We start from the raw sequence: 27,288 nt of genomic DNA on the forward strand, positions 1-27,288 counted from the left end.
GTCATGCTGGTGCAATATATATATATTTCTGGATTTAATTTAAATCAGGAAATTCCAGAATATTATTTAAACTTCAAAAATTCATAACTTTTATTCTGTAACTCCAATTTGGACAAATTATATATGAAAAATGATCAGAAAAATCCAATCTATCCATCTGTACTATTTTCATGCATGATCAAACAAGTTAAATTGATGTTTTAAGCAGAATAAGGAAAAGCACTTTAAAAGGCCATGCTTGAGTTTGAAATTTGAATCTTTGATTCAAATTTGTTCAAACCCTTTTGGTTTTAGTTGCATTAGCCCAACACACTCATATTGCCATGTTTCATGCATGCATCATATTGTTGCACATTGTTTGGTGATGGTTGTGTATCGGTGTCCTTTGCGACAGGTTCTGCCTCCGAGGAGTACTGTGATTACCCTAACGAAGAGCCGTATCAGTGCATCGAACCATCAGGCAAGCAACCAACCATTTGATCATATCGATACAATCCCATGTTCTCGCTCCTGCTCTCTTTTACTGCATTAAGACAACGCGTTTCAAACTGCTGTGTGCTACGGTAGTTGAACCCCTTTATCCTCTGCATGACCTGTCATTGCCACAGTAACTAGATGAAACCCACTAGCATGTGTAGGAGTTGTTTGAGCCATATGTATGTGTTGTTCCTACCTTGCTATGCCTGCTCTGCTTAGAGTCGTGTCAGGTCTGGTTCATCTGGGTGATGGGCTAGAGTGAAATGATTATGTCGGTAATGAGAGTGGTGTGGTGAACACGATTTGGTAAAGGTATTGATGAGGGGCCATGTAGGAGTACATGGTGGGTTGTTTCATTGAAGCCGACCTTAAGCATTGAGATCTGTATGTGTGATTTAAGATACAACTACTACCATGCATTGGGCCCTGAAATATGACCCCGCTCGACTTCTTATTCACCCTAGCTCTCAGTCCAGGAGTTGCAAGTAGTTTCTGGTGTTTGTAGTCTACTGGAGGCTGTGGACAGCGCTGACCGTAGGGGTGGGCTGTGATGCGGTAGGTACGTGGCCGGGTGTACCGAATACCCGTTAGGTATCTCGGGAACCCTGTTCACATCGTTCGGGGCCGTATGGGAAACCTCGGCCGGACTCCCTGCGGATGGAACCTGGATAGGCGATAAACCTGGACTAGAGGCTTAAGTGTTTAGGTAGGTCGTGGTCTACACCCACGTCGGCTTTTGCTTGAAGTCTGCCGAGCACATGTTGTGTGCAGACGCTAAGTGGTGGAAACATGTATGAAGAAGTACACCCCTGCAGGGTTATCATAATCTATTCGAATAGCCGCGTCCGCGGTAAAGGACTACTTGGTTGCCTATACAGTTCATAGACAAGTAAATGGAAACTACTAAAAGCCTCAAGATAAGTGTGAGTGTCGAGGATGGCTCTTCCGTAGGAAGACGGAGGCGGATCCTCGGTAGTGTATTGAAGTGGTGAGTAGTGGACTCGTGTGCGCAAAACCATTTCAAGTTGGAGTATCGTAGGATAGCCTAGCCAACAGTCAAAGCTGGCTTGCTGCAATAACCCCACCAACCCTTCTTGATAATATGCATGTATGTAGGATCTGATGTAAGTCTTGCTGAGTACCTTTGTACTCATGTTGCTATAATCTACATTTTTACAGAAGACGCTGCAACCCCTTCTGATGGGTTCTATGTAGACGTTGACATCAACGAGTAGGCTAAAGACCCAGGTGGTGACCCTGAGCTTGTGAAGGACCACGTAGTATAGCTAGGCTTTCCAAGCCTCTTTTATTTTACTAGTTGTCTGTACTCAGACAATGTACTTCCGCCGCTGGTTTGTATGACTGTATGACTTGTATGTTGGGTCGTGAGACCCGTATCTTTGTGTATGCTATGTATGGCTCCCTGAGCCTTAAATAAAGTACTTGTGTCATAGAGTCATGTTGTGATGCTTCGTTGTATTTGCACATATCGAGCATATTGTGTGTATGATTGAAATGCTTGGTATGTGTGGGATCTGACTACCTAGTTGTTTATCTTTAGTAGCCTCTCTTACCGGGAAATGTCTCCTAGTGTTACCACTGAGCCATGGTAGCTTGCTACTGCTCTGGAACACTTAGGCTGGCCGGCATGTGTCCTTCTTCGTTCCTGTGTTTGTCCCTTCGGGGAAATGTCACGCTTTGAGTACCGGAGTCCTGTTAGCCCGCTACAGCCCGGTTTACCGGAGTCCTGCTAGCCCAGTGCTACAGCCCGGACCCACTTGCTGATGACCGACACGTTCGAAGCTGGGTCATGGATGCCTGTCCCTGTAAGTCTGTGCCACTTTGGGTTTACGACTAGTCATGTCAGCCCGGGCTCCTTATCATATGGATGCTAGCGACACTATCATATACGTGAGCCAAAAGGCGCAAACGGTCCCGGGCAAAGGTAAGGCGACACCCGTGGGGATACCGTGCGTGAGGCCGCAAAGTGATATGAGGTGTTACCAGCTAGATCGATGTGACATCGAGTCGGGGTCCTGACAGCGTTGGCATCAGAGCCGGACTGCCTGTAGGTTCTGCAAGCCAAACTGGTCGATGTTGAGTCTAGAAATTCTTTAGTTATATGTAGGGGAATTGTTTGTGGGTTGGAACGTAAGGCTCTTTTTACTCCTTTATCTTATGACATTCTGATCTGAGTCAGTCCATTCTTCCACCGGGGGTTAAGGAATTAGGATCTATTCTCTCTATCAGGATCACGTGTTACTAATCAGTAGTACCTTATAAGTTTGATGGATACAAGCCTAGTTCAGTTCTACTACCACATTATGTTGTTAGAATGGATTCAGAACTTTGATATGATGATGTTGAGTGTGTACGAAATCCTTTGTCAAATGTCTCAAATCCTTCTTGAGCATTTACAGCTGTTATGCTGCCGAAATTTTGCTAGAAGTTCTAATGCCTTTGCATTATGATTGTGCTTTCAGATGGCCACTCGCGACCTCAATCAAGTGGTTCGCCTGACTCGATGCCTAGATGTACCCGGCCATACTGCTAAGTTGGTCAGGGTAATGACTGAGGCTGGATACCGCTGGTATCCTGAGTACACGGTCGAAGAGCAATTCCGAGACTTTAATCAAAGCCAGTATCTCTGCACTGTCAGGATATTTCCATCTTATCCTGGATCCACCGAGCCTCTTCACTGCTCCTATGGACTCGGGGTTACTATTGAGATGGCTGTGCAGGACGCCGCCTACTCTATGATGACCATTATGCGAGTCAGATCTGGTTTATTTCGGGATTATGATTTCCGGTATATGCCAGGATCACTTCCGGGAGCACAAGGGTATCTCCAGGCTATCTATGTTGATCCCACTCAGGAGGATTCACGGACTCGCACCACTGCTGAGATGCTCGAGGATAAGGACCGTGAAAATCGGGCCTTAAGGTTAGAGCTCTTCAATACCCGTGCTGACCACTGGGCCACTTTGACTCGGTTCGCACCGGCGGTGCAAGCTGGGTTTTCAGATATGCGCGATCTCTATCCTGTGAGATCTGCTCTGCCAGACGTGATGGGTTGGCGTGATGTAGGAGGCATCACCCCACCTCGCAGTCCCCGCAGGCCACCGTCTGTTGGTCCAAGGCCTCATCCTAGCCCCTATGGTCCACAAGCTCCGCGAGATCGTCTGTTTCCGGATGATCATGTTGAGCTTCCAGGCTATGGAGGTGACTTCTACGAGGACTACTACGGATCGGTCTGAGTTAGTGGTAGTATCACTAGTTCGCAACTAGCTGTGTCGTCTATCGTCCCGCGTGACTCGTGGGATATGACCTAGTTTGTACTCTTCCCGGAGGTGTAGAAAAATAATGTATAGGAGCTTGGAATGCCTCCGATGAGATGTAATCCTCCTTTCACCGTAATAGTACTTTGTTTGGTCTTGTACTAAACCCTGTATGGTGTGTATGACGATGGAATAAAAGAAGCAGTTTCTGTATCTACCATGTCATACGGATGATCATCTTGCATTTCGAGTTATTCCTTACATTTTATATCCTGTGTCGGAATTTTATCATCCTGACTAAATCATTGTCTTGTTTACCTAGGATGGTCAACACGCGCACTAACCCTGCTCCTCAAGAGCAGGCCGAAGGCAGTGAAGTCAGGGATGCAAATCTGCCTCATCCTCCTTCCCTAGCCGAGGTTATGATGGAAGCTGAGAGAAACAAGCGGGAGACCAACCGTTTGTTGGAGCGTATTGAACAGAACACAGCACACCATCAGAGGACTAACGTGGTGTCACTCAGTGATTTTATCAAATTACATCCACCCACGTTCCACCACTCCGTCGAGCCTCTCGACGCTGATGACTGGCTTCGCAGTATCGCTCACAAACTGCGTTCCGCGCTGGTAGCGGAGGCTGACAAGGTCACCTTTGCTGCATATCATCTTGAAGGCCCCGCCAGTCTATGGTGGGAGAATTATGGAGCTATGCGCCCAGCGGGCCATGTCACTACTTGGGCTGAGTTCAGTGAGGCTTTCCGTGAACATCACATTCCGGAGGGTCTCATGGACCGTAAATGTGAGGAATTCTGCAATTTCACCCAAGGCCGACTTTCTGTGGATGTTTACAGCATGGAGTTTGGTAACCTCGCACGATATGCAACCGAGGAAGTTTCTACTGACGCCAAGAAGCAGGCAAGGTTCCGTAAGGGACTTAGTCCTGAGCTTTGCCGTGACCTCCGTCTGCATGAGTGCACATCTTTTCAGAAACTTGTCAACAAAGCCATCAGTGCTGAAACTGGTCAGACTGACTATGACGCAACACGCAAGCATGGCCGTGACATGGGTTCCTCATCCGGTGCTGGTCCTCAGAAGCGCCGCGTGTGGGTGCCCAACACCGCCCTGCCACCCAGGTTCACACCGAGGCCATCTTTCCAGGCGCCTCGCCCTGTTCAACAGTCTGCTCCAGCCAAGCCCTATGGGGGTCCAACTAATAATGCTGCTCCACGTACCAGTTCCGTGACTTGTTTCAAGTGTGGGGAATCTGGCCACTATATGCGTGAGTGTCCCCAGACCAACCCCAATCAATCTGCTAAAGCTGTTGGCCATGGCAAGCCGACAGGAAAAGTTTTCCACGCCAAGCCGGTCACCGCCTCATGTGGCCATGTCAACTGTATCTCTGCCGAAGAAGCTCAAGAGGATCCCAACATCGTTCTCGGTACGCTTCTTGTTAATTGCCACCCGGCATCTGTTCTTTTCGATACAGGAGCCTCTCATTCTTTTATATCCGAAAATTATGCTCGTTTGCATAACGTTGCATTCTGTGACATGCCATCCACTATGGAAATTTCTACTCCGGGTTCTAGATGGCAGACCTCTAGGGTAAGTTATGGAAATGAAATCCAAGTCGACAGACTTGTTTTCCTTGCATCGTTGATAGCCCTTAAATCTTCAGATATTAATATCATTCTGGGTATGGACTGGATGTCAGCTCATCATGCCCAAATTGATTGCTTCTCTAGAACTGTTCAACTCACCCATCCTTCGGGGAAGATAGTCAATGTCTTGACCCGATTAGCCAAGCGACAGTTATATTCTCTTAACGCTAGCCCTTTGCCAGACCTTGAGGACATTCCAGTAGTCCGTGACTTCCCGGATGTCTTTCCAAAAGAATTGCCAGGTGTTCCACCTGACCGGGATGTTGAGTTCGTAATAGACCTCATCCCCGGAACCGTTCCGATTGCTAGAAGACCTTATAAGATGGAACCACTAGAACTAGCCGAGCTTAAGAAACAACTCGATGAGTCCTTGAAAAAGGGTTTCATCCGACCTAGCTCTTCTCCGTGGGCTTGCCCCGTCCTATTCGTCAAGAAGAAGGATGGTACGGACCGGATGGTTGTAGATTACCGACCTGTCAATTTGGTCACAATCAAGAACAAATATCCACTTCCCAGGATCAACGATCTGTATGATCAGCTCGCTGGATCCTCAGTCTTCTCCAAGATGGATTTGACGTTGGGCTACCATCAAATCAAAATCAGAAACGGGGACATTCCTAAAACGGCCTTTGTTACTCGTTATGGCCAATACGAGTACACCGTCATGTCCTTCGGTTTAACCAACGCTCCAGCCACCTTTTCTCGGTTAATGAACTCAATCTTCATGGAGTATTTGGATAAATTCGTCGTTGTTTACCTCGATGATATACTCATCTACTCCAAGAACGAGGAAGAACATGCCGAACATTTAAGGCTAGTGTTGAAGAAACTTCGAGAGCATCGCCTTTATGACAAATTTTCTAAATGTGAATTCTGGTTGTCAGAAGTGACCTATCTGGGTCATGTAATATCTGGTAAAGGTATTGCTGTTAACCCCGAGCGAGTTCAAGCCGTCCTTAATTGGACTCCACCTGAATCGGTCAAGCAAGTTCGGAGTTTTCTAGGCTTAGCGAGCTATTGTCGTCGCTTTGTCGAGAACTTCTCCAAAGTTGCTAAACCTCTAACCGAACTCCTCAAGAAAGATAAGAAATTCGAATGGACTCCACAATGTGAGCACAGCTTTCAGGAACTGAAAAGACGCCTGACTTCTGCTCCCGTACTGGTACCGCCAGATTTCTCCAAGGACTTTGTTATCTACTGCGACGCCTCGCGACAAGGACTAGGTTGCATTCTCATGCAAGATCGACACGTAATTGCCTACGCTTCACGGCAATTGCACCCACATGAGGAGAATTATCCTACTCATGATCTAGAGCTTGCAGCCGTAGTCTATGCACTTAAGACCTGGCGACATTACCTCCTCGGTAACCGTTGCGAAATATTCACCGATCACCAAAGTCTGAAGTACATCTTCACCCAACCGGATCTGAATCTCAGGCAAAGACGTTGGGTTGAGTTGATCACAGACTTCGACTTAGGAATAACTTACACCCCAGGGAAAGCCAACGTCATGGCTGATGCGCTAAGTCGTAAATCTTATTGTAACAACCTGATGTTACAACAAAGTCAACCGCTTCTCCATGAGGAATTTCGGAAGCTTAACCTTCACATTGTACCTCAAGGTTTTCTTTCCACCTTGGTAGCAAAACCTACTCTTACGGATCAAATCATCGCTGCCCAAAAGCGAGATAAGGGAATATCTAAAATCAAAGAGAACATTGCTAGCGGAGGTGCTAGTTGTTTCTCCACAAATGATCATGGTGTTGTGTACTTTGAGAACCGTCTAGTGGTTCCCAAGAACCAGCATCTACGGCAGTTGATCCTTAAGGAGGCTCATGAATCTCCTCTCACTATTCATCCCGGTAGCACTAAGATGTAACAGGACCTACGCCAGAGGTTCTGGTGGACTAGGATGAAGAGAGAAATTGCTCAGTATATTGCAAATTGCGACGTCTGTCGTCGTGTAAAAGCAGAGCATCAACGGCCTGCTGGCACCCTTCAGCCCCTAGCTATTCCTGAATGGAAATGGGATAAAATTGGTATGGATTTCATTACCGGTTTTCCCAGGACCAAGAGAGGGAATAATGCTATTTTCGTCTTTGTCGATCGCCTTTCCAAAGTAGCCCATTTCTTACCTGTTCGTGAGAGTATAACCGCTAGCCAGCTAGCAGACTTATACATCTCCCGAATAGTGTCCCTCCATGGTGTTCCTTTGGAAATTAACTCGGATCGAGGAAGTCTTTTCACCTCTCGATTTTGGGAAAGCTTCCAAAATGCTATGGGAACCCGTCTCTCCTTTAGCACCGCCTTCCACCCTCAGTCGAGTGGTCAAGTGGAACGCGTCAACCAGATTCTAGAAGACATGCTTCGAGCCTCTGTTATCTCATTCGGAATGGACTGGGAGAAGTGCCTTCCATTTGCCGAATTCGCTTACAACAACAGCTATCAATCTAGCTTGGGTAAAGCCCCTTTTGAAGTTCTCTATGGACGACGGTGTCGAACACCCCTTAACTGGTCAGAGAACGGGAAAGACAATTCTTTGGCCCGGATATGATTCAGGAAGCAGAAGAACAAGTTCGCATCGTTCGTGAAAAGTTGAAAACAGCCCAGTCTCGGCAAAAGAGTCAATATGACCAAAAACATAAGGCTATGACTTTCGAGGTTGACGAGAAGGCTTATCTTCGGGTCACCCCTCTGAAGGGAACCCATCGTTTCGGTATCAAAGGCAAATTGGCTCCTCGTTACATTGGACCTTTTCGCATTCTCGCCAAACGAGGAGAAGTTGCCTACCAGTTGGAACTACCTCCGCACCTCTCCAGAGTCCACGATGTCTTCCACGTTTCTCAACTCAGGCGTTGCTTCTCGGATCCTATCCGTGAAGTGGACCACGAAACGCTTGATCTCCAAGATAATCTTACATATCGAGAGTACCCCATTCGTATCCTCGATCAGTCCGAACGTACCACCCGACGTCATAATATCAAGTTTCTCAAAGTTCAATGGTCGCACCATTCTGAGGATGAAGCAACTTGGGAAAGGGAGGATCGTCTTCGACTCGAGTATCCCGCCTTCTTCCCGGAGGAACCCAAATCTCGGGACGAGATTCTTTTGAGTGGGGGTGAGTTGTCACACCCTAGCTAGTCATGCATCAGAGTGTGTGCATCATGTTTAAATTTTCCATTTAATTTGAAATGGGGATTTGTGAAACCCTCAGAATCATTTTTGAAAATGACCCAAATAAAAATTTCTCCAAAAGGGTCCAAGAAAATGCTCATGTTGCTCTCTGAAAATATTGGACAGAGATAAAAATCAAACCAATATTTTTAAGAGCTCATAGGTATTTATTTTGGGCATTTGGATTTAATGCATAAATATTTGCATTGGAAATATATTAGTTATATATATTAATATATGTCCAAATATTATGCCAAATATAAAGGAGCTCTGGAATAATATATCTAGCTCCTGCAAAAATTGGCATAAGGTAAATAAATGATTTAATATTTTATTTAAATCAAAACAAATGTCAGAAATTAGAAAAAGAAAAATGATAAAAGGGAGAAGCTTACCTGGGCTCCTCCCTGTGCAGCCCAGCCAGCTGGCCGGCCCAGCCAGCAGGCGGCCCAGCCCGTCTCCCTCCTCTGTCGTCTTCGTCCCGACAGAGGGAGGGGAGTGTGGCCGGCGCGCGCGCGCGCCACCGCGCCACGCCACCTGCTCGCCTGCCTGCCTGCCCTCCCCTCCTCGCTCGATGCCCCGGACGACGCCACGCCTCCCCCCTGCTCTCTCTCACTCTCCCTCGGTTCTTCCCTCCTCTCCCTCGCTCTCTCTCTCACACGGCCGAACACCACCCTCGCTGCCGTTCCCCATAGCAGCCGTCACCGGCCACCCCTCGCTCCCCCGACTAGCTCAGGAGCTCCGCCTCGACCCCCTCTTCCTCCCCACCGATCCACGGGTCTCCGGAAGCCCTGCATCGCCGCCTACGTCGCCGTTCCCCTCCTCGGCCACCGGAGGTCATCACCGTCGATTCGCTGCACTCCGGCCGTCCCCGAGCCCGCTAACCATCCCTGCAGCTCCGCGGTGAGCCACTGACTCGATTCCCCCTCGCCCCGTCGTCCCTAGCCTCCTGTAGCTGCCGCCCCCTTGAGCTCCGAAGCTCGACGCCGCCGGCGATGTCGCCGTCGTGGCCACGGTCACCGTAGCACCCAACCAAGCACACCCACGCCCTCACCGCACCGTGTAGAAGCCGTAGGTGCCAACCCCGCATCCCCGCAGCCGTTGTAGCCTCGACCCCGAGCTCAACCGAGCTCCGGCAGCCGCCACGGTCGTCGCCGTCGTCGGTACAGGCCACCCCAGGCACGGCCACCACCACCGCTCGACGCGCGGGAGCAAGAGCTCTCCAACGAGCCCAAGCACGGCCTCGCCCGTGCCCTGTAGCGCGATCCCGCATCGCGCCGCCGTCTCGGGCCTCGCCGGCGTCATGTCGCCGGTGGGTTTGACCCACCTTGACCACGGCAGGACCCCCCCTGAATCCCTGACAGGTGGGCCCAGCCCTGTAGCTAATTAGGATTAGCGCTAACCACTGTTAGTTAACCCCCTGACATTGACCAGTGGGCCCCAGCGCTACTAATCCCTAATTAGGATTAATTTAACCCTGTCAAACCCCCCTGTCACTGACGTGTGGACCCCACACGTCAGGTTTGACCCCAGCCAGCCACAGTTGACCACTGACGTCATGCTGACGTCATGCTGGCGCAATATATATATTTCTGGATTTAATTTAAATCAGGAAATTCCAGAATATTATTTAAACTTCAAAAATTCATAACTTTTATTCTGTAACTCCAATTTGGACAAATTATATATGAAAAATGATCAGAAAAATCCAATCTATCCATCTGTACTATTTTCATGCATGATCAAACAAGTTAAATTGATGTTTTAAGCAGAATAAGGAAAAGCACTTTAAAAGGCCATGCTTGAGTTTGAAATTTGAATCTTTGATTCAAATTTGTTCAAACCCTTTTGGTTTTAGTTGCATTAGCCCAACACACTCATATTGCCATGTTTCATGCATGCATCATATTGTTGCACATTGTTTGGTGATGGTTGTGTATCGGTGTCCTTTGCGACAGGTTCTGCCTCCGAGGAGTACCGTGATTACCCTAACGAAGAGCCGTATCAGTGCATCGAACCATCAGGCAAGCAACCAACCATTTGATCATATCGATACAATCCCATGTTCTTGCTCCTGCTCTCTTTTACTGCATTAAGACAACGCATTTCAAACTGCTGTGTGCTACGGTAGTTGAACCCCTTTATCCTCTGCATGACCTGTCATTGCCACAGTAACTAGATGAAACCCACTAGCATGTGTAGGAGTTGTTTGAGCCATATGTATGTGTTGTTCCTACCTTGCTATGCCTGCTATGCTTAGAGTCGTGTCAGGTCTGGTTCATCTGGGTGATGGGCTAGAGTGAAATGATTATGTCGGTAATGAGAGTGGTGTGGTGAACACGATTTGGTAAAGGTATCGATGAGGGGCCATGTAGGAGTACATGGTGGGTTGTTTCATTGAAGCCGACCTTAAGCACTGAGATCTGTATGTGTGATTTAAGATACAGCTACTACCATGCATTGGGCCCTGAAATATGACCCCGCTCGACTTCTTATTCACCCTAGCTCTGTGTCCAGGAGTTGCAAGTAGTTTCTGGTGTTTGTAGTCTACTGGAGGCCGTGGACAGCGCTGACCGTAGGGGTGGGCTGTGATGCGGTAGGTACGTGGCCGGGTGTACCGAATACCCGTTAGGTATCTCGGGAACCCTGTTCACATCGTTCGGGGCCGTATGGGAAACCTCGGCCGGACTCCCTGCGGATGGAACCTGGATAGGCGATAAACCTGGACTAGAGGCTTAAGTGTTTAGGTAGGTCGTGGTCTACACCCACGTCGGCTTTCGCTTGAAGTCCACCAAGCACATGTCGTGTGCAGACGCTAAGTGGTGGAAACATGTATGAAGAAGTACACCCCTGCAGGGTTATCATAATCTATTCGAATAGTCGCGTCCGCGGTAAAGGACTACTTGGTTGCCTATACAGTTCATAGACAAGTAAATGGTAACTACTAAAAGCCTCAAGATAAGTGTGAGTGCCGAGGATGGCTCTTCCGTAGGAAGACGGAGGCGGATCCTCAGTAGTGTATTGAAGTGGTGAGTAGTGGACTCGTGTGCGCAAAACCATTTCAAGTTGGAGTATCGTAGGATAGCCTAGCCAACAGTCAAAGCTGGCTTGCTGCAATAACCCCACCAACCCTTCTTGATAATATGCATATATGTAGGATCTGATGTAAGTCTTGCTGAGTACCTTTGTACTCATGTTGCTATAATCTACATTTTTACAGAAGACGCTGCAACCCTTTCTGATGGGTTCTATGTAGACGTTGACATCAACGAGTAGGCTAAAGACCCAGGTGGTGACCCTGAGCTTGTGAAGGACCACGTAGTATAGCTAGGCTTTCCAAGCCTCTTTTATTTTACTAGTTGTCTGTACTCAGACAATGTACTTCCGCTGCTGGTTTGTATGACTGTATGACTTGTATGTTGGGTCGTGAGACCCGTATCTTTGTGTATGCTATGTATGGCTCCCTGAGCCTTAAATAAAGTACTTGTGTCATAGAGTCATGTTGTGATGCTTCGTTGTATTTGCACATATCGAGCATATTGTGTGTATGATTGAAATGCTTGGTATGTGTGGGATCTGACTACCTAGTTGTTTATCTTTAGTAGCCTCTCTTACCGGGAAATGTCTCCTAGTGTTACCGCTGAGCCATGGTAGCTTGCTACTGCTCTGGAACACTTAGGCTGGCCGGCATGTGTCCTTCTTCGTTCCTGTGTCTGTCCCTTCGGGGAAATGTCACGCTTTGAGTACCGGAGTCCTGTTAGCCCGCTACAGCCCGGTTTACCGGAGTCCTGCTAGCCCAGTGCTACAGCCCGGACCCACTTGCTGATGACCGACACATTTGAAGCTGGGTCATGGATGCCTGTCCCTGTAAGTCTGTGCCACTTTGGGTTTACGACTAGTCATGTCAGCCCGGGCTCCTTATCATATGGATGCTAGCGACACTATCATATACGTGAGCCAAAAGGCGCAAACGGTCCCGGGCAAAGGTAAGGCGACACCCGTGGGGATACCGTGCGTGAGGCCGCAAAGTGATATGAGGTGTTACCAGCTAGATCGATGTGACATCGAGTCGGGGTCCTGACAATGCAGCCGGATCACTGACCAACGCTAAGAGAGAGAGAGGCCACGGCGGCCTTGTGTGAGATGGTGTGACGAGAGACAAACCCATTTTTCATTTTCCCCACGACAATCATTTTATATTCTGTACGTGCCATTGAGGAATATGTAACTTTATTTAATGCTAACGCGTCAAGTTGAACTTTGTTCCGTCTGGGCGTGGTACCCGACCCTCCTTCGAGTAAACAACCGCTACACGCGTCAAATTATCACGTGGGTTGCCTTTTCGTACAGAAACAAACTCCACCATGTACCCGCGCGGGTGTGGCCAGGAACGAGACGTGAGTACGTGCGTCCTGCATGCACTTCTTCTTTAGGTGCAGGTACGTACGTGGCTGGGGTGTGAGAGATGGTTTGTGCGAAACAGAGGCAATGTGTTGATGATATCTTAATCAGAAAAACGTAACATATGCAATGTGTGTGAAATGGAGTCATGGACGTGAGATATTGATAGAACTGAAAACAGGGATGAAGTGTGTGGCTGCGCGATCGATAAAGAGTGCCATCAAATTTGTGTTTGCCCATGTCAAAGATACAAGGCGGCTGGCCTACTGGAATTTGAGAGGGCAGAGGTGCAGTTTTCTCCGTGGCATGGATACCTACCTACAACGTTCGACTATCGGTGTGTGTGTGTGAGGGGGGGAGGGGGCAGAGATCGATCGACTAGTATATGTGTGGGGAAGGAGAGAGACCTAGCTAAGTATTGAGGGAGATCGATCGACATCCATGGATATGTGTAGCAGAGGAATAAGGTTGGGAAAAAGACAAAGGTAGAGCGTGGGAGGGTTGGTGGTGGAGTGGCGTCTCACAAATGGTGGGAGAGGCCTGCTAGACAAACGGAGGGTATGAATGCAATATCAATAAGAGAGGGCGGGGGATGTCTGTCTGTCTATGCACGTGCGTGTGAGAGACGGGTCAGGAGGTATTCAAGGATGATGAGGGGAGAAGATGTGGTTGTGGTAAGCATACGTAACTACATAGCAAGATCAACCGTCGTGTGTCCGAGAAAAGGAGAGACATAACTAGCGAGGTAAGTGTATTGGTGCTTGGTGAAAACGAATTATAGTCGACCTGGCTATATATAGGGAGATCAATTCATATACACGCCTGCATGTGTTAGAAGTAAATAAGGTCCGGAGAGGCAGACAGGGGGAGAGGGTGTGGCTAGGAGGTGGTGCAAGAGGCCTACCTTGTCGAGGGGGGAGGAGTGTACGAGTATGTGATCAATGAAAAGAGGGGCGGGAGTGTGCACCTGCATGGAATCGTATTGGACATAGGGGGCATGGACAGTGAGAAGAGAAGAGGGGAAGTATATGTGTGTTTGTTGTAGGCACACTTGGCTAGAGAGGTATATCGACTGGTGTGTGCCGGAAAGAAGGAGCCGGGGGCCTCTACACACCGAGGGGTGGATGACCTAAAGGTAAATAATGAACGTGCGCGATGGAGGGGACGCTAAGGGTGGGTGAGAGGGGGCGGGCGTGTGCATGCATGATAGAATGTTAGTGCTAGCTAGCTACAAATAGAAGAGGATGGTGAAGGTGTAAAAGGCGAACAATGATCATAATTCATTATAAAAAAGTGGATATGGATACTTGAAGAAGATATCATAATGTAGAACATTGATTATAATTTGGGCTAATGTGTGGCTTTTGCAACTCAGGTCTAAATACTTGTCATAATGTAGGGGGCGGGGCACTATACTTTGTGTGATAAACACGGTGTACATATGGAACATGGTTTAGATTATGAATATATAGTTAGTACATCAAATGTACTGTTATTTGGAATCAACATCAAGTGTATTCAAAAAATAGAATTTGAGTTCATGTAGTACACATAGTTCATATCTATCTCTATAGTAATCATGTGGTGTGTTATTAAGGTAATACACGAATGATGGTTGAAGTTGGCAACAATCATGATTGTAGATCCTTATTGAAATAGAGAAAAGAATTCAAATTTAGTTCGAATTGCAGCGGTAGTATAGACATTTGGAATGCACTAAAATGTTGGTATGAGTAGGTTACATGCATTATACAGCAAGTGAAATAATTTAATCGGACATAATATGGATTAATACTCCCTCCTTCCATCTATATAGGGCGTAATGAGATTTTTAAGACCGCCTTTGACTATTGACAAGATTAATAGTACATGACATGCACAATGTGAAAATTATATCATTGAAAGAACCTTTCACAGACGAATTTAACGGTGTGCTTTGTGTAAGTTGCATGTCATATATTATTGCTATAATATTTGGTCAAAGTTAGCATCAAAATACGCATTAGGCCCTATATAGATGGAAGGAGGGAGTAGCTTTGAATAGCATTTGTATAGTAAAACGGGGCAAGACTATCTCTTTGTGTGGTGTGAATAGTTTTATTTTTTTCGTTTTCTTTTTGGTTGAGGGAAGTGCGAATTGATTTGGTACGTACAAATACAATATTACTACACGTTAGGCTTGTCCCTAAAATTCAACCCGCGTCTTGTTATATCCAGAAAATTCAGATATCGTGCTCCCAAAACTGGCGCCTTCACAACCCGCACCTTGCTATCCCAAAATTACAACACGCGCAAAAACTCCCTCCGGCTGCCAAATCCCGACACATGAAATCCCCCTTCTAACCCTAAGCCAAAAGGGCCGCTAGTTCAAATCGGTGGGGGGTACTTTTGTAACACATCCTACATTTTGGACAAGCGCATCCCTAATTCATGCTTCACCCCCTCCCATCGCCCCCTTTTCGCCATTCGAAATCCCAGGCCGCGATAACCTCTCCACTCCAGCCGCGAAACCCACCCTCCTCCGTCCGCCACCTCACCGTTGCCCAGTCGGAGCCTCTTCCCCGACGATGTCGTCCACCACAACAGCTTGACGTCCCTCGTCCACCTCCCCGGATGAAGATCCGTCGTCCATCTTGTCGTCCCACTGGTTCAGCCGCCCCGTCCTCCACCTCCAAGGAGCTGCTCCGATGATCGCCTCGTCTATCGTGGCTGCTCCATCCCCATAGCGCCGCCTTAACCTGCTCCACCGGAACCGCAGCATCCTCACCGACTCCTCGGACGAAGCCGAGGCCTACTCGGCGCCACCAAAGAGGTTGTACACTCATCGCATCACACCTTCTCCTTAACTCGACCTCCCGGTGCTGACGGTGCTCCATCCCGCACCCCCATGGAGCAGATACCTTGAAGCCGGCGCCGTGGGCGATATCTCCACGGCGGCTCTCACCCAGTGCGAGGCCCCTTTGGCAGCGGTGTCCATACCAGACGGATCTGCTGCTGCTGCTCCGGCTCTCGCTCGATCGCTCGCTCGCCCAGCTACTGCTACTGCTCTCCCCCTCGCTCGTGCTGCTGCTCTGCTCTGATTTAGCCACACTTCAGTCGACTGAATCGACTTTTGGGTCAGTCGATTTTCAGGGGTTGGGGGGGGGCTCGCCGGAGTTAAGGAAGAACCACCCATAGTGGGGACAGGGGCTCGCCGGAGAGGTACCCCACTATCTATCTTAGGATTCAGGGGCGGGGGTGGGGGCCTAGAGGGCTGGCCGGGGCAGCGGTGGGGAGTTGTTTCGGGGTGGCGAGGCAGCGCTGGGGCTGGCGGTTTGGCCGGTGGTGGCTGGCGGCTCAGGGGGGTGTAGGTTGAAGATGAACTACAGGCCCTCCCTAAATTACATGTCAAGTGCCTCTCTGCTACCATTGCATTCAGTTTCGACAGTAGCATTCAGATTCCATAGTAAATTTTAGTTTCGACAGTTAAGTTCAGAGTCAACAGTTTTTACCTCATCTGTTGTAGTCGGGTGGTTTTTGGTGATGTAAATTTTACATCCATTTTACATCATCTATTGGAGATGCTATTAGAATCCCACTTGAGATTGACGATGTCTGTCTTGTGTTGCTTCAGCCTTGACGTCTTACGGCTCACCGGAGCTGCTCCAACGACAGAATGATCCATCACAACAGAGCAGTGCCTTGGACGCCTGAGGGAGTCCTGGATTAGGGGGTATCCGGACAGCCGGACTGTATACATCGTCCGGACTATAGAAGCGTGAAGATACAAGACTCAAGACTTCGCTCGTGTCCGGATGGGACTCTCCATTGCGTGGAAGACAAGCTTGGCGATTCGGATATTATATTTCCTTCCTCGTAACCGAATCCATGTAAACCCTAGCTCTCCGGTGTCTATATAAACCGGAGAGGATGGTCCTTAGAAGGCCGATCACAATTACAATCATACCATCATAGGCTAGCTCCTAGGGTTTAGCCTCTACGATCTCGTGGTAGATCTACTCTTGTACTACTCATATCTTCAATATTAATCAAGCAGGAAGTAGGGTTTTACCTCCAACGAGAGGGCCCGAACCTGGGTAAACATTGTGTCCCTTGCTTCCTGTTACCATCAGTCTAAGACGCACAGATCGGGACCCCCAACCCGAGATCCGCCGGTTTTGACACCAACATTGGTGCTTTCATTGAGAGTTCCTCTGTGTCGTCGCTTCGAGGCTTGATGGCGCCTTCAGTCATCAACAACACAGTCTAGGGTGAGACTTTTCTCCCCGAACAGATCTTTGTGTTCGGCGGCTTCGCACTGCGGGCCAATTCACTTGGCCACCTGGAGCAGATGGATAGCTACGCCCCTGGCCACTAGATCAGGTTCGGAAACTTGAACTACATGGCAGATATTCGTGGAGACTTGATCTTTGACGGATTCGAGCCTGTGCTAGGAGCGTCGGACAGTCACGACGAGCACGGCCTAGACCTGCTGTCGGACAATGCTCAGAACATCATCCCTGCAATAGCCCCGGATCTAAATCCAGAACAGGTTGCATTGCCCGAGGACGGAGGGATGGACCCCACCCCACAGGCCGCACGCTCATCGGCGGTGGAGCCGAACACAGGTCACATCTCTATGGAGACCTGTATCCCTGGACCCCCGGACTCGTATCCGGTCGTTGGTCCCGGTCCGCTCACTCTTGAGCTAGCCGAGCCAGGTTGGGCTCCGGTAATGGAGTTTACCGCTACGGACATCTTTCAGCACTCGCCCTTTGGCGACATGCTGAACTCATTAAAGTCTCTCTCTTTGTCCGGAGGCTGTGGGCCGAACTATGCCCGGCTCGAGTGGGAAGCTGGCGACGAAGGAATTCGCTTCCCACCCACCACCCACTTCATTGCCACGATCGATGATTTAACCGACGTGCTTGACTTCGACTTCGAAGACATCGACGGTATGGACGACGATGCCGGAGATGTACAGGAGCCACCACTCACAGGGCGGTGGACAGCCACCTCTTCATATGATATATACATGGTGGACACTCCGAAAGAAACCAATGGCGATGAGGCAACGGAGGATAACCCCTCCAAGAAGAAAGCAAAGTATGGGTGTCGGTGTCAAAACCGGCGGATCTCGCGTAGGGGGTCCCGAACTGTGCGTCTAGGCGGATGGTAACAGGAGACAAGGGACACGATGTTTTTACCCAGGTTCGGGCCCTCTCGATGGAGGTAAAACCCTACTCCTGCTTGATTAATATTAATGATATGGGTAGTACAAGAGTAGATCTACCACGAGATCAGAGGCTAAACCCTAGAAGCTAGCCTATGGTATGATTGTTCCTCGTCCTACGGACTAAAACCCTCCGGTTTATATAGACACCGGAGAGGGCTGGGTTACACAGAGTCGGTTACAATGGGAGGAGATCTACATATCCGTATTGCCAAGCTTGCCTTCCACGCCAAGGAATGTCCCATCCGGACACGGGACGAAGTCTTCAATCTTGTATTTTCATAGTCCAGGAGTCCGACCAAAGGTTATAGTCCGGTCATCTAGACACCCCCTAATCCAGGACTCCCTCAGTAGCCCCTGAACCAGGCTTCAATGACGATAAGTCCGGCGCGCAGATTTGTCTTTGGCATTGCAAGGCGGGTTCTTCTCCAAACTCCATATACCTGTTGAATAGTGTCCAGCTTCTAGTGAATGTTGCGCTCCTTGGCTTCTGTGCCCAATAATGGCCATCTTCCATGTGTCAAACGAATGCGAAAAGCCAAGGTGTTTTTTCATTTACCTCCCTAGCTGTGCAAATGAGCTACCTATAAAAGAGAAGGGGATTTAGATCCGAATCACACCATCTTCCCTTCGCGAGCTTTCATCGGAGCGCATTCGACCGAGATCCATTCCATCATGGCCGGTCGACGCGGCTCCTCCTCTCGCCCCCCCAGTCCTCAGCCTAGAGATTGGGAGAGATGCTCCGTCCCGCACAGCGAGCTAGTGGCGCTTCAAGCCAAGGGGTTAGTCCCCTCAGCCTACATGGTCCCAGTTCGAGCCGGGCTCGCCACTTATAATGGTGGAGAGCAAGCGGAGAGCATCCCCAATCCCTCCAAAGGAGAGCGGGTATGCCTCGTCCCTTATTTGATAAGAGGGCTCGGATTTCCAATTCATTCGTTTCTCCGGGGGCTCCTGGAGTTCTACGGCCTCCAGTTGCATAGCCTTACGCCTGCCTTCATATTGCATATTGCGGGCTTCGTAGCCCTTTGCGGGCTGTTTTTGGGTATCGAGGCTCATTTCGCACTGTGGAAGAAGTTGTTCTGCCTCGTCCGCCGTTCTCAGGAGGGGTCGATATATCAAGTGGGCGGAGCCGAACTATGGCGCATCACCGGGACCGGATATCTATCCGGAAACCCAAAGAAGGCGTCCGAAGACTGGCCTTCAGAATGGTTTTATATAGAAGACGTCCCCTTGCCGGACCCTGTACAGATCGGCCTCCCTGAGTTCGATAATGCTCCTTTGAAGAAGCGCCTAAGCTGGCGTCCACGAAGCCCTCAGAAGGAAAATGACAAGGACGTCCTTTACCTGATGAACCGGATAAGGTTGTTAGCTCGTTCCGGATTGACCATGATTGAGGTCATGGCCACATGCATTATGCGGGGGGTGCAGCCACTTCAGTACAGAGGCCACCCCATGTGGGATTTCAACGGGGAGGACGACGCCACCCGATGCGGTCGCAAGGGGCCGGATTTGGCTGCCGCTCTAATGAAGATCTTGTCCGCTTTGTACAAGGGAGAAGAGGAGGAATTCCTCCGCGTCAACCCACGGGGCGGATTTTCTATGTACAATCCTCCAAGCTGGGTAAGCGAATACTTTCACTTGCACATCTGTTTCATATTCCCATAGTTAAGTATTTAGTCTAGCAATTTCAACGCTGGAGCTACGCCAAGCTATAAAGAAGATAAACAGCCCTCCTCCACAACCCGAGGACCCGGAACGGTCCTTCGACCCGGACTCCCAAGAGGACCCGGACTTATGTGTGGTGCTGATCGACGGGGTGTTTCATCAATTGAGCAAGGACAACGCCTTTGTGGCCATTACGGCCGATTATCCCGGACTACTTCCAGCCTCTCAAGTAACCGAGACCAAAGTCCCAGCATTTTTAAAATGATCCATCCGTGCTTATTTTAGGTCACCGTATACCGATGGCGTTTTTGCAGGGGAAGTCCTTGAGGCGAAGGGCCGAGCCTGCGGTGGCTAGCCAACAAGAGGCATCAAGGTCCGGCAGGCTGAAAAGAAGTTGTCACGACCGGTTTTTCCAGGTAATAAATTTCCAGAAAAGACCGTCGTGCTCATCAGCCCCAGGATTACTGTTAGCTGATGAGGCTCCAACTTGATACAGAAATTCCAAGCAAAAATACAAAATATGTAGTACAAGACCATTCTGGCCTGTGAGTACAACAAATGGTTTCTAGTGGTTGATGGCGGAAGCGGGTTGTGAAACATCAGTGTCTATGGGACTCCATTTCCCACGGGAACAGCTGACCAGGTTAATTCCTATCTTCGCGAGGCTGCTATCTCCAGTGAGTGGGTTCCGGGGCTGGCATCGCGTCGCTCTTCTCCGTGCAAGATAATCTGGCCAAGACAATAGCCAGGGACAAGCCAGTGAGTACTTTGAATGTACTCGCAAACATTATGAACGCAGGTATAATATAACAATGATGTGCTGAAAATATTTTATGCTCATGACGTCAGTCACAATAGATAAATGAAACTCTGATGCGTGCAAGCAAGTTATTTATAAAATTGCAATAACATGGTAGTATAAAAACTTATGAAACAAATAACAAGTAATGCCACAGTCGGGCGTCTGAGCGACGCCACATAAAGGGCTTTAAAAGAATGCCACAGTCGGGCGTCTGAGCGACGCCACATAAAGGGCTTTAAAAGAAATGCCACAGTCGGGCGTCTGAGCGACGCCACATAAAGGGCTTTAAAAGAAATGCCACAGTCGGGCGTCTGAGCGACGCCACATAAAGGGATTTAAAAGAAATGCCACAGTCGGGCGTCTGAGCGACGCCACATAAAGGGCTTTAAAAGGAATACCACAGTCGGGCGTCTGAGCGACGCCACATAAAGGGCTTTAAAAGGAATACCACAGTCGGGCGTCTGAGCGACGCCACATAAAGGGCTTTAAAAGGAATACCACAGTCGGGCGTCTGAGCGACGCCACATAAAGGGCTTTTAAAAGAAACAATCATAATGAATATCCCGGAGGTAGAACCATCCCAGAGATATTCGGTAATAACAATAATATCACGGGTTAGTCAACAATAATAATAATCACAGATATCACAAGTCACGAGTAGTAATTCCATTTTCTGGTTAACAGTTTCACCTCCGAAGACCGACACTAAGACCGACACCTGACCCATTCCAGACTGAAATCCTTAACCATGGACACGGCTATACGAATAGGTTTATTCTCTGCAGAGGGTGTACTCTTTACCCACGAGTAACGGATTTCTTTAGTCCAGCAGGACTAATTCCGTCTACGGTCTTTTTGTTGAAAACACACCTAACTTGCACACACCAGCTTATCACACACGTGTCTGGAATCACCCACGACACCTGTTAAGCAAACTCTAAGTGGGGAGGCTACAACCTCGCGTAGCATGGGATCAAATTTATATCGCGCGCTCTAAGGGGTGGCCTCCCCTCTCGGTCCCAACCGGAAACACCCATGCCCCCGGACCAGGTGGCATGCCTACCGGCTACAACCGATATCTTCCACCATGGCCTCTCTGTACGGTGTGTGCTAGAAAGAGGTTGACAACTTACTGAACCGTACTCTACTTGCTGTAGAGACGAGTGGTAGTACGAAACAAGTATGGGGGTTACTGGAACAAGACTCGATCTACGGTCGACTCAGGAGGTTCAAGTATTCCCTGCATGATTAGTATAACAAATATATTCCATCCAACAGGGTCACCGCTCATATCACCTTGCCATGCCATATCAGACATAACCGTCCCGACGGAGACCGGCGACAAACTCATACCTACCCAAGGCAGAGGTTTTCCCGGTTTCCTGCCGGTATGCATTCAAGGCATATGAGGGTGATTATCATCACAAGTGTGTTCATTTCCAACAGCATGGAAATCAATAACATGCACCCATGCATATGATCATATCACATGAAATAACAAGTCCTTCGAAATGCGGTGGTGTTATAAATGCATCAACGATCACACCAAAAATATTATGCCGGGATTCAGAATGCTTGCCTTCAATGTGTGGAAAGGCAGGGTGCTCTCCAAAACTTTTGAAAGTTCTTCTCTCTCCCAAAATCCTATTTAAAAATATATTTGAATTAACACATATTTCAAAAACAGAACCAAAAAGTTGTTTGAAAATTTTTCAAATAAATCTTAAAATAAACTAGACCAAATTTGAGGAAGGTAGGAAAAAGAATCAACTCATTTGGAGTTATATTTAAAAAGTTATAGCCAGTCAAAGATTTGGTCAAAATCTGTTTTTAAAATAAAATAGAAAAAGAAAACGTTTCGGCAGAATACGTCTTCGAAAACGGGAGACGTACTTAGGGTCTTTACGTTTCCACTTAAACGCGTGGACGCGGAGCTGGGTCACCGACAGTGGGCCCGCCTGGCCCACTGGTCAGGTTTGACCAGTCACCGCGCGTCGTCTCCCTCCTCTGCCCGAGCAGAGCGGGGCTCCGGCGATCGTCGCCGGCGTTCGGCTGCTCCGTCGCGGGCCCCGAGGGTGGGGATGGATCCGCACGGCTGGGGCGGTTCTCCCGGTGGTCGCAGGGTCGCTGGGGACGGAGTGAGCTCGCCGGCGGCGAGCCCGCGGAGGGAAGCTCCGGTTACAAAGTGGCTTTGTTGGCGGCGTGGCTCCGATCAAAATCAAGTAGGGGAAGGTTCACGGAGGATGAGGAAGTTCCTGGGGAGAGAACGGAAGGGGAGGGCTGAGGTGCCGGATTGGCCGGGGCAGTGGCGGCGGCAGGAGTTGCCGGAGATGATGAAGAAGACCTCCCCGGGTCGATGCGAGGCAGGGAGGCCATGGGGTAGCATGAGGTCGCGCTGCGTGCTCGGAGGGCTCGGGGTCCTTTATACCGAGGTCGGTTCCGCGGCGGTGGATAAGCTCCGGCGAACCGCGTTCTGTAGCTGCAGGGAACGTGGCGCGACGAGGCTAGGCGACACTGCGGATGAGCGGCACTGCTCCAGGGGCCAGGTGGCGAGCGGGGAGGCTTGGGCGGCGCTACGGCGCAGGGCTGTCGGGCGGCGGCGGCTCTTGGCCTGCCGGGCGCGGCGGGCTGCTTGGCGCGTTGCTGCGAGGAGGGGAGCGCGTGGCGTGGTGCTGCAGAGCGGGCCAAAGCCGTGGGGCCAGCGTGTCGGCTCGGGCGCGCGGCTGCAATACGCGCGCTCTGGGCGCGTCCAGTGCACGCACACCAGGTGTTCGACACAATGCCGAGGCATGCTACAGGTCGCAGGTGAGGATGGGATTTACCAGATCGAGGTTAGGAGCAACGGGGAGTCTAGTGGACATGCTGGTTTGATCAGAGGTGCAAGTCACAGTGCAATGCCACAATCATGCCAGAACTGGTCATGCTCTCCAGGTGTTTGGCAAAATGCCACATGCACTTAGGCAGGTCTTGGGGTGGCCAAAAACTCCAGATGGGGTCTCTTTAGATGCAAAAGAGAGTGGTGAGGTTAGTTGGACAAAAGGGGAAACTTGCTAGTGCAAGTTTTACAAAACTTCAATTCTGGACAGGAAATAAATAGCATTATTCATGAACCAAAAATGATCCAAATGGTGCATGCTCCTGGACTTAAGGGTTTAACATGGGGGACTACAAGTAGGAGAAATAATTAAGGGTATAGGAGCAACTAAAATGGTGGTTGCTGTACAAATCCTCAAGTTGGTCCAGAATGGAAATGAGGTTGATTCACTCAAATTTTTCAAAGAACATAACTAGGTTTTTGCACAAAGTGGAATAATATGCTCCTACTGACCTCCCTTAATTTTGGTAGAAGTTTTAAAGAAATATTTAAATAGGTTGTAGTGCAAAATGCACTCTGGACCAGAGAAGAAAAATTGAGTGCAGGGCTCAAAATATTTCATGAATGAAATATATTTTGGCATAAAAGTGATTTACAAACATCACATGACATCTCCAAATTTTTGTGGAAATTTTAAGTGAATCTATCAAATGGTTGTAGTTCAAATATGGCCATTTAACCTTGAAAAACTATTTTCAAGAAAGTAAAGATCAAGCAATTAATTATTTAATTAGTTATACTGATAAAAGGAAAGTTTTTCTTGAGAGGTTAAACAAGTCCAATAACATAATTGAAAAGTTTTCTCTTTGGAAAAACTCATCATAACTGGGAAGGAAATGATTTAAAAAAATCAAAAAGGAGCTCAGAAATCCAAAGTTTTAATTCCTGGCAAAATTTTAATTTAATAAAACAAGGCCAAATTTTTGGGGTGTCACAATACTATCCCCCTTAAGAAAAATCTCGTCCTCGAGATTTGCTAAAAGCGGTGTTAAGAAAATATTACGCAATAAAGATGTGGCTACAGTGAGAGGGCAATAAGTGGTGAAAAACCACAGTGTGAAAACTGGTGCTGCGCGGAAAAGTCTACGGTTCGGGACAAAAACGGGTGATTTCTACGCTGGATATAAATTTAGGATAACTCCTAAATTTAGATATACGCTGGTCGCACCCGAGAGCACAGTGCTCTCTCTGGCTGACAGGTGGACCCGGGGTCCACTGTCAGTCTCCTCTTCTTCTCCCTCTGGCCCTTTCTTCCTCCTCTCTCCCGCGCGCTTTCTCCACCGGCGACGCCTAGTGTGTAGGGCATCTAGGCCGTACCGTGGTAGGGCGCGGCGTGCTAGCTGCTGGTGCAGCGTGCACTCACCTCGCGGGCCAGCGCGCTGTCGGCACTGCTCGCGGATTCGACTCCAAACATCGGCGATCGGCAACAAGCGGCGTTGGTGGACTTCGCCCACCGTACACCGAGCTCGAGCTATAAAAACGGCCGGGGTGCCTCTCTCTTCTTCCTCACACCTGGCCTCACTTCTCCTCCTCCTTTCTCCATTACTGCTTACAGAAGCTCGGTCGAGGCTCTAATGGCGGAGGCGATGCCGGACTGGTTTGTGATCCTGATATGCGGAGGGCTGGCGACGCTGCTGGGGCTCTCTGTGCTCCTGTGCGCGATGATCTTCGACGAGTATCGCGATGCTGCGGCTCGGGTGTTGGCTCTCCGCGGTGGTGGTGATCATGAGGAGTAGATGGAGTGTGCCGGGTGCTAACTGTTGTTAGGGGGTGATTAGCTGGATGTAACACCGTTGCAAAGTTTTGCAAACAGTGTATGTGTCCGAATGATTATGGTTGTGAGTCTGCTGCGTGGTGCTGTGTGAAATTAATAATCCACGTCGTGAGAAGGGGCAGGTGTAGCAACTCAGGGAAAAGAAATCTCACTCCAGGATTTCGCGAGGGAAAACAGTTAATTTAAAGGAGCATAAACCACAACAAAAACTACACACATTAGCAGAAGCCAAATAATTGACTCGCCGTACAAACTCAGGGTATCACGCATAAGTCACACACATAAATAAATGCTGCAAGGAACAAATACAATAGTGACGTCTAAAATGAAAACGGTAACTGGACGGGGTCCTGATAAAATGTCTCTGGTAAAGGAATACACTCCTCTTCTATCGGAGGAAGTGGATTGACCAGTCGATGTATGCGTCTCTCCGTGTCGGGTCTCAGTGGTCTGCCGATGGCAACCTGAGGATTTAAATCTGCGAGGCTCTGGAGATAATCCATCACTCGCTGGTTTAAATGCTCTTGAGCAATGATGTACTGGATAAGGTTGGCCAGAACTGGGTCTCTCTCAATACGTCCACCGGGAAAAGATGTTACTTCTCCGGGTGCTGCACGGCTCGGAAAGTAATAATATCCTCGTTCGCGGGCATAGGGTACTGCGGATCGAAGACGAGCAATCGCTTCTTTCGCAGCAGCTTCTATGGCCAAGTGTGGGGTTGGCATAGATTTCCCCACGAAGGAAACTTCTATTGGATCTTGGTTGGGGTCTACAGGAGGAATGTGTACTGCTGCCCAATATTCCGAGGTGGATGGGGTGATCCTTGATTTGAACAGCTCGTACTGGGGTGGCTGGGTAGAACCCATGGTACTGCGGGTAAAATCCCACAATATTTTGACAAAGCTACCTGGGGTTGCATCTGGGGTTCTCAGATGAATGCTGGGGTTCGGCATGACAGGAAAAAGCGTGAGTGTTGTGCACAAAGTGAGGGTTGCTGGGTAAGGTCACAAGGTGGCCTTTATATAGCAATGGAGCCGGATCGTTTTACCGTGGTGAAAGGTAATAAATTTGCCAGCTTAGCTCCAAAGGTCGGGTCAGTGTCAGAGATACACATATCTCATAAAGAGACGTGTTACTGTGGTTGTCGTCGGGTTGGTTTTGGTAGTTGTGCCCGGAAAATATGCAGCTATGCGCTGACCAAACATGCAAGGCTATTATTAAAACAGAGGCACAAAGACAGGCTGCGTTAATATACGCGGTCGCATGATTACAAAGCGATGATACATTGAAACTTGGTGCTACTCATACGGCTTAGTCTACCTCGTTTATGTCTAAACGGGCGTGCCTGGTGGATGTCGAGGCTTCTCCACGTGTCTCTCTGCCGGGATTAGTCGGAGATGGCGGAGGAACTGCAGGGTCGGGGTAGTGAGAATGACCATCGCGGGGATTGTTGGCCACAACCCCGTTGGAGTGTGCTCCCAAAATGCGACGAAGCACTTCTGGGGTTATCGCAGCACCTTGGCCGATGGCTGGGGCAGATCTCGGGGTCTCGATCGGTTGTCCAAACAGCACGACTGGGTTGTCGGTGTTGGGCTCGTTTTCTTCTCTCGCCGGGGCTCGACGAACCAGCTCTCCACGAGCTGCGATTAGATCAATAGTGATCTGGTCGAACAGTGCCTCTAGTGCACTTACATAGCGCACTAGGTGCAACAATGCGGGGTCCGTCTCGTGATCTCCATTGGCAACTTGGGGTGGTCTACCATACCCTTCACGTCTGGGGTAGTAGTGGAACGAGCGACAGTTAACTCTGGGCGACAAGTGCCTGAGATGAACTATAGCCTCTCGAGCGGCTAGCTGGATGGCTTGTGGCTCAAAGGAAGTTGTCCTTCCGGTGAACCGGTAGGGACGCTCGGGTGCTAGACTCCTACCGTAAATGTGCACAGTGGCCCAGAATTGGCGGTCTTCACCGCTCA

The sequence above is a fragment of the Triticum aestivum genome, chromosome 6B, assembly GCF_018294505.1.
Source record: "Triticum aestivum cultivar Chinese Spring chromosome 6B, IWGSC CS RefSeq v2.1, whole genome shotgun sequence".
In the NCBI taxonomy this organism is placed as follows: domain Eukaryota; kingdom Viridiplantae; phylum Streptophyta; class Magnoliopsida; order Poales; family Poaceae; genus Triticum; species Triticum aestivum.